Below are 10,170 nucleotides of genomic sequence, written 5' to 3'. Positions count from 1 at the left end.
GCCTCTCACTCCACGAACATAGTATGTCTTTTTACTTATTTAGATGTTCTTTGATTTATTTCTATACAATCTTCAACTTAATTACTGTCATTAGATTAATTCCTGCTGCTGCTGCTGCTAAGTCGCTTCAGTCGTGTCCGACTCTGTGCGACCCCATAGACGGCAGCCCACCAGGCTCCCCCGTTGCTGGGATTCTCCAGGCAAGAGCACTGGAGTGGGTTGCCATTTCCTTCTACAATGCATGAAAGTGAAAAGTGAAAGTGAAGTCGCCCAGTCGTGTCTGACTCCTAGCGACCCCATGGACTGCAGCCCACCAGGCTCCTCCATCCATGGGATTTTCCAGGCAAGAGTACTGGAGTGGGGTGCCATTGCCTTCTCCGAAGATTAATTCCTAGTTGCTGTCTTTTTAATGTTATTATATTTTGTGTTATATCCTATTAGTTTATTGCTGGTATATAGAAATAAAATTGGTTTTTGCATGTGAACTCACCATTGAAATTGCTAATTTGGTAAATTGATTTTAGTAGTTTGTGGACACATTTGGATTTTCCATCGGTATTATCATCTTGTCTGTGAATAAATACACTTCTGTTTCTTCTTTTCAAATCCCCATACATCTTCTTTCCTTAAGATATTGGCTAGAAACTCAAGAAGAGCTATTCACTAAAAGTGGTGGCATCGGGCATTGCTGTTGCTTGATCTCTAAGTCGTGTCCAATTCTTTTGGGACCCCGTGGACTGCATAGCCCGAGGAGAGCCCAATCTCCTCTGTCCATGGCATTTTCCAGGCAAGAATACTGGAGCGAATTGCCGTTTCCTCTTCCAGGGGATCGTCTCAACCCAGGGATGGAACCTGCATCTCCTCTATCTCCTGCATGGTGGATTCTTTACTGCTGAACCTCCAGGGAAGTCCTGGTCTTGGGGGAAAAACTTTAAACACCTTTAAAAAAGGTGTTTTGCATAGCTGTAGTGCACGTTTATCAGACTAAAAAAATTCTTTTTATTCCTAGTAGTTTTAAAATCATACATGTATGCTGAATTTTATCAAACAATTTATTTATATCTGTTAGAACCATCTGACTTTTCACAATATAGTGAATTACAATGATCAGTTCTTGAATCTTAAATCCACTTTGTATTCCAAGAATAAGTCTTGGCTTGGTTTGATGGATTACACATCTCATATATTGACTCAGTTTTCTATATAGGATTTTGTTCAGGGTTTTTGCATCTATACGAAAGTGGTGGCTTATAATCTTCCTTTCTGGTAATGTCCTCATCAAATTTGCTATTATGATTATGCTGTTTTCATAAAAAGTTGAGAAATACTCCCTGTATCTCTATGACCTGAAATAGTCTGTATTAAGGTCAATGCCTTTTCTTCCTTAGAAGTTTGGAAATTTTTACCCATGAAGCCACGTGGCCTGGATGTTTGTATGGGGATGGGGAATAGAGGTTTTTAATACATTCATTTGTAAGATATAAGGCTCCTCAAATTTTCTATTATTTTTGTCTTCATTTTGGTAAATTGTGTTCTTTCAGGAATTTACCCTTTTTATATAAGATTTCAAATTTATTGGTATAAGGGTTATACATAATATTCCTTACAATCTTTTCAAAGTCTATAATGTCTATAGTGATTTTCCTTTAGTGATATTCTTCATCTGGATAGTATTTGTCTTCTCTCTCTGTCTCATTCTCTCATTTTGTCAGGAACTTAAAAATTTTACTACTCCTACAAGAAAACCAACTTTTTAACTTATCTATTATCTTAATTGTCGGAGAGAAGGCAATGGCACCCCACTCCAGTACTCTTGCCTGGCAAATCCCATGGATGGAGGAGCCTGGTGGGCTACAGTCCATGGGGTCGTGACTGAGTGACTTCACTTTCACGTTTCACTTTCATGTATTGGAGAAGGAAATGGCAACCCACTCCAGTGTTCTTGCCTGGAGAATCCCAGGGAAGGGGGAGTCTGGTGGGCTGCAGTCTATGGAGTCACACAGAGTCAGACATGACTGAAGTGACTTAGCAGCAGCAGCATTATCTTAATTGTATATTTAGGTTTTAGTCTTACTTCTTATTATTTTTATTCCCTTTGTGTTTAATACATTTGGGTTTTCAAATTCCTTGATCATTTACTGGGATTATTTAATAGTTAGCCTTTCTTTGTTTGTAATATATAAATTTAAGGCTATGAATTTCCTTCTGAGTCTGGTTTTCACCTCACCTCACAAGTTTTATTGTGCTGCATTTTCATTATGATTTAGCAAAAAATATTTTCTAACTCCCTTTGATACAGCTTCTTTAACTCATAGGTTTTCTTTAAGTGTATTCCAATACACTTATTCCAATGCACTTATTCCAATAATTTCCAATATTTGGCAGCTCCTGGCTATATTTTTAAATTAATTTCTAGCTTGTTTCCAATGTGGCCGCAAAACACAATTTTTAGTTTCAGTGTTTTGAGACTGTTTTTTTAGATGTGTTTTCTGGCCCCATATTTTCAGTTTCGTTAAGTGCTTATGGGCTCTTACCAAAATAATCATATTCCTCTTTTGTTGGTTGGTGACTGCTAATTTAATTTTGGCCGCAATTAAAGAACACTTGTGTTCCTTGATTCATTCCATTGGCTTCCTGGAGATGAAGAGAACTTTAAATTTCTGAACGCTTACATAGCCATCAGCAAGAAAGACAAGCTCTGTTCGTGGCACGTGCTGTCAGTCAGGCCAAGTGGCAGCCTGTCTGGGGACAGATGTGCCCTCATCCGAGGCGCCTCAAGTCCCTGGGTGGGGCACGGACGAGGTAGACTCGCTCTTCTCTGCAGAGGTGCGCAGGGGTGTTTCAGGGTGCTTCCAGGTGTGCTCTGCTTCCTGTGGTCCTCCTGTTCATCCTTCCTCTCTCTTCCGGTCCCCGCTCTCTCTCTCTCTCGCCAGGCTCTCATTGGTTCTTCTCAGATAGGACTGCCAAGCCTCACGCCAACAGCCTCTTAACTGGTCTTGTTGCCTCTCATCTCACCTCTGCAAATAAGATGGTAAAATCCACACCACCCAGGTCACTGCTTCCAGCGGCTTCCCAGGACCTACAAATAGAGTCAATCATGTCTCCATGACATCTGAGGCCCCCTGACCAAGCCCCATCCCGCATCCCGTCTCATCACCCCGTGTACCGCATGTGTGGCCGTGTTTAGCACAGCCCCTCGTGCTCAGATTTTAGGCTGTGCTATCCCTGTGGGACGCTTCCCCCATCCTCACAGGGCCTACTTATTCTTTTTGTTTCACCTCCCTCTTAGCATGCTCTCGGGTAACTCTCCTAACCCCTTCGCGGCCCCACAGCTTGTCCTTTTCCTGCGATCTCCATCTCTCTTCGGCGTGTGGGGTCCTGTGTCCTTCTCTGTCACTCCATGATGTTGGCTCCTGAAATGCACAACCCTTGTTGAAAGCATGTTCTGGTCCCCTCGTTCCATGTGACTCCTTCAGAGTCACTTGATAAATGAATGTGGAATGGAATACCCTAGAGTCTGCTACTGCCCATAGTAACTTGTAAAGTATGCGCACTTCTTAGAACCAGTTTTTCAAGTGAAATGAGTCATCTGAAGGTCAGGCTATATCGATGTGATGTTTTCTCAGTAAGTATGAAGCAGGAAGCGTCAAACAGGCAACAGCCCAGAGCTGGGGATAAACAAGATTAAGGAGAAAGGGGCTTGTGGGTTGCCTTCCAACTTAGAAGATTAGAATTTTCACTTTCTGTGTATTAAAAATAAATCTACTATCTGAAATCCGAGGGTGTGGTTAGCGTGTTCCCTCCCCCACCGCCCCTTGGAGGGCTTGGCCTCTCGACGGCCAGTGTTTCAGAGTCTGCCTCTATAATCCTGAGCTCAGATATATCAGCTGCAGTTTGCGGTGCTTGAGACGGGAGGGATTGAATTGGCAGAGAAAAGTAACCAAGAAGGACCTGAGATGGCTGTCCCGATTATGTTTCATGTCCTTTTCCCTTTCTGTAAAGAAGGGGACTGGACATCCTATCACACACCACGAGGCAGCGGGCTTCTCAGCGCAGCGCCCAGCCCGGAAACCTTGACGCAGGGGTCACGTCTGTGTGTCTTTCATTCCCTTCTTTTTCTGCCGCCAAAGGCTGCTATTTCTTTCCCCGAAACTGACCACAGCTTAGACGTTTCGCTTCCAGCCTGTCCCCTCTAACCTGCCCTGGGCTCCATTGTTCCTGCTGGTTCTCGGGCCACCAGTGTCTCTCCTCTTGCAGCCACTTCGAGTGTGTTTGCAGAGCTATCTTCCTTAATCGAGGTATAGTCACGTCACTCGTTCTGACGAGCACACAACAGGTCCATATTCTTTCGCCAACCGTGTTTCACTTCCTCTGCCTAATTGTCAAATCACCTCCTTACCCAATCCTGTCTGCTTCTTTTCGCCAAAATCTAGTGCAGAGTTTGCATGACTTGGTGGTTAAGAAGATGCATTAGGCTCCATTGTTTGCAGGCCGTGACACCAGTGACAGCTATGTGCCTGCGTATCCTCACAGATAAAGCAGGTGTACTAATATCCCCTTACAAACTGATGGTGGAAATTGAGTGAGTCTACATATGATGGTACCATGCCTGGACTAAGCTGTGAATACGAAGATGATACTTACTGCCAGGAAGTGGATCTGCTTACTTCTACTGGCTTGTGTTTGCGCTTTCCTCTCGAATTCTACAGAATCATCTGAACTCTGGAGCCTTTCAAGACTGTGACCACTTCCCAGGTCGCTCACAAAGATTAAGCTCCCCTCCGTGCTCTGAGCCCCCACCTTCTTAGATGGACTCTTCGCAGACTGACAGGCTAGCAGGTTCTTTTGTGACGGTTCATTTTTGTGTGTCAACTTGACTGGACGTGGGTTGCCTGGATTATGCATTCTTTTTGGGTGCATCCGAGGAATGCATTTCTAGATGAGATTAGCATTTGAATCGGCGGCGCAGTAAAGCGGCTCGCCCTCCCCCGGGTGGGGGCAGGGGGAGGAGGGCACCCAGCCCTCCACCGAGGGCACAAGGGAACAAAAGGCTGAGGGCGGAGGAGTCTGCTCCGGGGCTGCCCGCCCTCCAGGCGGTGCTGGGGGTGCTGGCCTCCACCCTCAGACTGGGATTCCTGCTCCCTCGTGCTCAAGCGTTTGGAAGTACACCACCAGCCTCCGGGGGCTCTGCAGCTTCCAGATAGCAGATGGTAGGACTCCTTGACCTCCGTAACTACTTGGCCAGTTCCTCACCATAAATACCTATCATCTGTCTATCATTGTGCTGGTTCCTCTGAAAACCCTGACTAATCTGGCTTGCAAGTAGTTTATGTTGATCTCCCCTAGCTAAATTTTAATCTTAATTTATTATTTATGAATCCATTTTCTCAGTGAGTATTTATTGACACAGTGTTCCTGGCTTTGCAAACTTCTGCTCAGGGGAACACATCCTTGGTCTGCCTTGTGGCCTGTTACTTTTGAATAGGATAATAAGCTCACAGTCTAAAGCAGACGTACCCTTTTAGCATTAGATCATTAGTGCTTATGTTAATTACGTCCTGGAGGCATCTGCATTTGTTCACTTGCGGTAAAATTTCCTGTAGGTATTTCTTTGGATATATATAAAATAAATATGTGTATAATATATGTATATATACATTTCAAGAAAAAAGTGAAAGTGAAAATGTTAGTCGCTCAGTTGTGTCTGACTCTTTGTGACCCCATGGACTGTAGTCTGCCAGGCTCCTCTGTCCATGGGATTCTCCAGGGGAGAATACTGGAGTGGGTAGCCATTCCCTTCTCTAATTCTTACTAACCCAGGGATCAAACCTGGGTCTCCTGCTTTGCAGGTGGATTCTTTACCGTCTGAGCAACCAGAGAAGCCCCTAATACATTTGATATAAGATATAAAAACTCTATTCATACATAAATTCCATTCATATATGAATTCCATATATGTGAGTTTGATCTCTGTCTGTATATACACCTATGCTTGTCTGGTGGCTCAGGCAGTAAAGAATTCGCCTGCAATGTAAGAATCCTGGGTTTGACCTCTGGCTCGGGAAGTTTCCCTGGAGAAGGAAATGGCTACCCACTCCAGTATTCCTGCCTGGAGAATCCCATGGACAGAGGAGCCTGGTGGGCTACAGTCCATGGGGTCGCAAAGAGTTGGACCCAATGGAGCGGCTAACACTTTCACCCCACATATCTTACCTGTGAAAAACACTCATTGGTTAATGCCTTAGAGTTTTCACTGTGCAACAAGCAGTTGGTTGGTCTTCAAAGAAGCTCTGGAATGAGGTAGCCCAGAAGCCCCTCTGTGAGAGTCACCATGAAGATGGACACATGGAGTCTCTTAAGTAAGCCTTCAGTAAAGAGAACAACTAACTTTGTTTAATTTAGGATTTTTCACACTTACATGGACCTGCACAATTTTTCCTAAGAAATGTAGTGCTATGAGTTCTTATGTCTAAAACTCTATCCCTAATAAGCAATTATTATTAAACAATATGTGTTTGTGGCAGTGAATGGACCCACAATGGATCTGAAAGATCAAATATTAAATAAGGCGCTATGCTACCATGGTGATTTTACTATTTGTGTAAACATATGTACGGATATGGACTTCTCCAGTGGTCTACATCTGGGCCAGTAAAGAATCTGCCTGCAGTGCAGGAGACTCAGGAGACGTGGGTTCGATCCCTGGGTTGGGAAGATCTCCTGAAGAAAGGCATGGCAACCCTCTCTAGTATTCCTGCCTGGAGAATCCCATGGACAGAGGAGCCTGGCGGCTACAGTCCATGGGGTCGCAAAGAGTCGGACATGACTGAAACTATTTAGCACACACACACGTGAATAAAAGTTAATTATCGATTAAGCCGATTAACTAAATTCCTAAAATTCTGTGTATTCATTCCCTAGCTGGTAGAAGCTAAAAACCATAATGGCATTCCTGTAATAGTCAAGTGTATCTCTTTCATTACCTGTCTTTTCCTGAAAATGTCAGGAGCCTATCTGGTTTGGCTGTAAGCCAACTTGAATAGTTCACACCCCAACCCCACATTGTTCATCATTTCCCTATTTCATTTCTAGTTTCATTTCACTCTGAATTCTTACTGTAAGTGAAGCATCTGTTCCTTAGTTTTTAGCCAGTTGAAAGAATGCATAGGCTTTTATCATAAATTGCTACACTAACATCAGAGAAGGCAATGGCACCCCACTCCAGTACTCTTGCCTGGAAAACCCCATGGACAGAGGAGCCTGATAGGCTGCAGTCCATGGGGTCACTAAGAGTCGGACACAACTGAGCGATTTCACTTTCCCTTTTCACTTTCATGCATTGGAGAAGGAAATGGCAACCCACTCCAGGGGAGCCTGGTGGGCTTCGGTCTATGGGGTCACACAGAGTCGGACACGACTGAAGCGACTTAGCAGCAGCAGTACACTAACATGGCCTTTCAGATGTGTGGACATTAGGAAAGACCCACTTTTTTTTCTTAGGAAATATTGACAATGTATCCTTTTGGGGTAGACAGGGTAACAGGCCCCACCAGTGTCTCCGCCGGTCTCCAGAACACGTAGACAGGATAAAGTTGCTGACCGCTGACCCTGAGACGGGAGAGCACCAGATGACCCAGTAGGCCCGTGTGGTGGCGAGGGGTTCAGAGACTGAGAGACACCCTGTGAGCCAGGCCCCATGGCCACTGCTGGCCTGGGGGTTGACAGGAGCATGAGCCAAGGAACGCAGCCCTGCAAACATCCTGATTCAGCCCCTTGAGACCCATCTTGGACTTCTCACCTGCAAGACACCAAGATAAAAAATGCAAATTTGCCACCAGGTGTGTGGTTGCTTGTTCCAGCAGTGGTTGGCAAGTAACATGCCCCCCTCCTCCAGTGACTTGTGGGAAAGGAAGGAAGTGGTTCTCCTGAAAGTCTGTGCTGATTCAGCTTCCCTGGTGGCTCAGCTGGTAAAGAATCCGCCTGCAATGCGGGAGATCTGGGTTCGATCCCTGAGTTGGGAAGATCCCCTGGAGGAGGGAAAGGCTACCCCATCCAATATTCTGGCCTGGAGAATTCCATGGACTGTATAGTCCATGGGGTCGCAAAGAGTCGGACGTGACTAAGCCACTTCCACTTTTTAGGCTATTAGAGAAAGCTTTTTGCTTACTGCATGTGTGCTCAGTCATGTCAGTCGTTCTGAGACAGTCATGTCTCTTTGTGACCCCATGGACTGTAGCCCGCCTGGCTCCAGTGACCATGGGATTCTCCAGGCAAGAACACTGCAGTGGGTTGCCATTTCCTTCTCCAATTCATGAAAGTGAAAAGGGAAAGTGAAGCACTAGAGGCAGAAAAAAGCTACCAGGGTCCATGAGATAGACACAGGGCTTGACTCAGTCGTTAGACCAGCAGACCCCTCCCCACCTGCTCACGTGGGGCCTGGGATCCCTCCCCAGGGGCTTTGGCCCTGGTTCCAGCATCAGCTGGGACAAGAGGAGACCGGGGTGGTCCCCGAAGCCCCCAGATCCTGCCGGCGCTCAGAAGCCCCTCCCCAGCTGTCTCTGCGCTCCCTCTGCTGTCACAGGTGAACTAACCGTGCTGAAAGTCTGCTTCTCTGGTTGTGAACCTCTTCCATGGTTCGTGAGCCTTCCTTTTCTCACGGCCTTTCTCAGGACGTGAGTTGGGAGCCAGCCTTCCATCTTCGTGCAAACCCATCCTGACGCCAAACACCCATGATTTCACCTTCTGGAACACCCCTTCCGGCCCCTTGTCTCACCTCCCAGCCAGCGCAAATCCCTGGGTCCAAGCCACTCAGCATCTGGTAACAGAGGTATCCCGGGGAGCCAGTGACAAGCGGAGACTCAGTGCCCGGACGTGCGGGACGAGGCCCTCCTCCATGCAGGTCCCAGGTCCTCTTCTGTGCCCATCGACATCCGAGCGGCGTGGCCCACCATCCCCACCCTGTCCCGGCATCTCCACGCTGGCCCTCAGGACCCCGTCCGCCTCCTGGCACCTTGGTCCTCATGCCTTTGTGGGCTTGTTTCCTCACCCCCGCACCTGGGTGTCAGATGCCCTGGGCTCTCTTGCCAGACCCTTCTTCTGAAACTCAACCTGTTCTTCTAGCAGCTTCTCATCCATCCGTGTGGCTCCTGGGGTCACTTACACATACCTGAACCCAGACACTGTGTCCAGCTGAGAGCTCTCTCTCTAACTCCAGGCTATAATGTATCTGCCGGGTGGAGCTCTCCAGCCTCCCAGCCCCACCGGGCACACGGCCCCTGGCCCACAGGATCCAGCTCAGTCCCAGGCTCTGCTCTGTTTCTGAAGGAAGCAGCGTCATCTCGACAGTCACCCTCAGGTCAACCTGATTCCTCCTCTTTTCCTTATTCTACTTAGTAACCAAAGCAAGGCAATGGCAACGCGCTCCAGTCCTCTTGCCTGGCAAATCCCATGGACAGAGGGGCCTGGTGGGCTGCAGTCCATGGGGTCGCTAGGAGTCGGACACGCTGAGCGATTTCACTTTCACTTTTCACTTTCACGCATTGGAGGAGGAAATGGTAACCCACTGCAGTGTTCTTGCCTGGAGAATCCCAGGGACGAGGGAGCCTGGTGGGCTGCCATCTCTGGGGTCACACAGAGTCGGACACGACTGAATTGACTTGGCAGCAGCAGCAGCAATTCTGTTTAACGGGGGAGCCTGGTGTGCTGCAGTCCACCGGGTCACAAAGAGCTGGACCCGACTGAGAGACTGAACTCAACTGGGGCGCCCCCAGACCTCCTCATTTCAGGGGACTCTCCTGTGACCCTCCTTCCCTCCCTCTGGGGCATAAATGCTGTGTAGTTCCACAGTCACCACTACAGTGGCCTTAACTGGATTCTTGTCCCTAGTCTGAGTCCATTGTGACCTGCTGTCTTTAAAAAAATACGTAGTCCTGTAAGTCCCTTAATGAAGAACATGCAATGTCTCCCTGTTACCTATTGACCCAGGTCCAAATTTATGTTAAGACATTCACGTTTGCCTCTCATTTCTCTTAGTCTCCTCCTCCTGGTCTATGTTTTATATCAGTGACTCTATACTCTGCCTGCAATTAGAATCATCTTCGGCGATTTAAGGGGACTCCCCCTGTAAAGAATTCGTCTACAATGCAGGAGGTGCAGGTTCAATCCCTGGGT

Source organism: Bos indicus, chromosome 12 (assembly GCF_029378745.1).
Source record: "Bos indicus isolate NIAB-ARS_2022 breed Sahiwal x Tharparkar chromosome 12, NIAB-ARS_B.indTharparkar_mat_pri_1.0, whole genome shotgun sequence".
Classification (NCBI taxonomy): Eukaryota; Metazoa; Chordata; class Mammalia; order Artiodactyla; family Bovidae; genus Bos; species Bos indicus.
The sequence above is the reverse complement of the archived record's forward strand: the minus strand, read 5'-3'. Positions refer to the sequence as shown.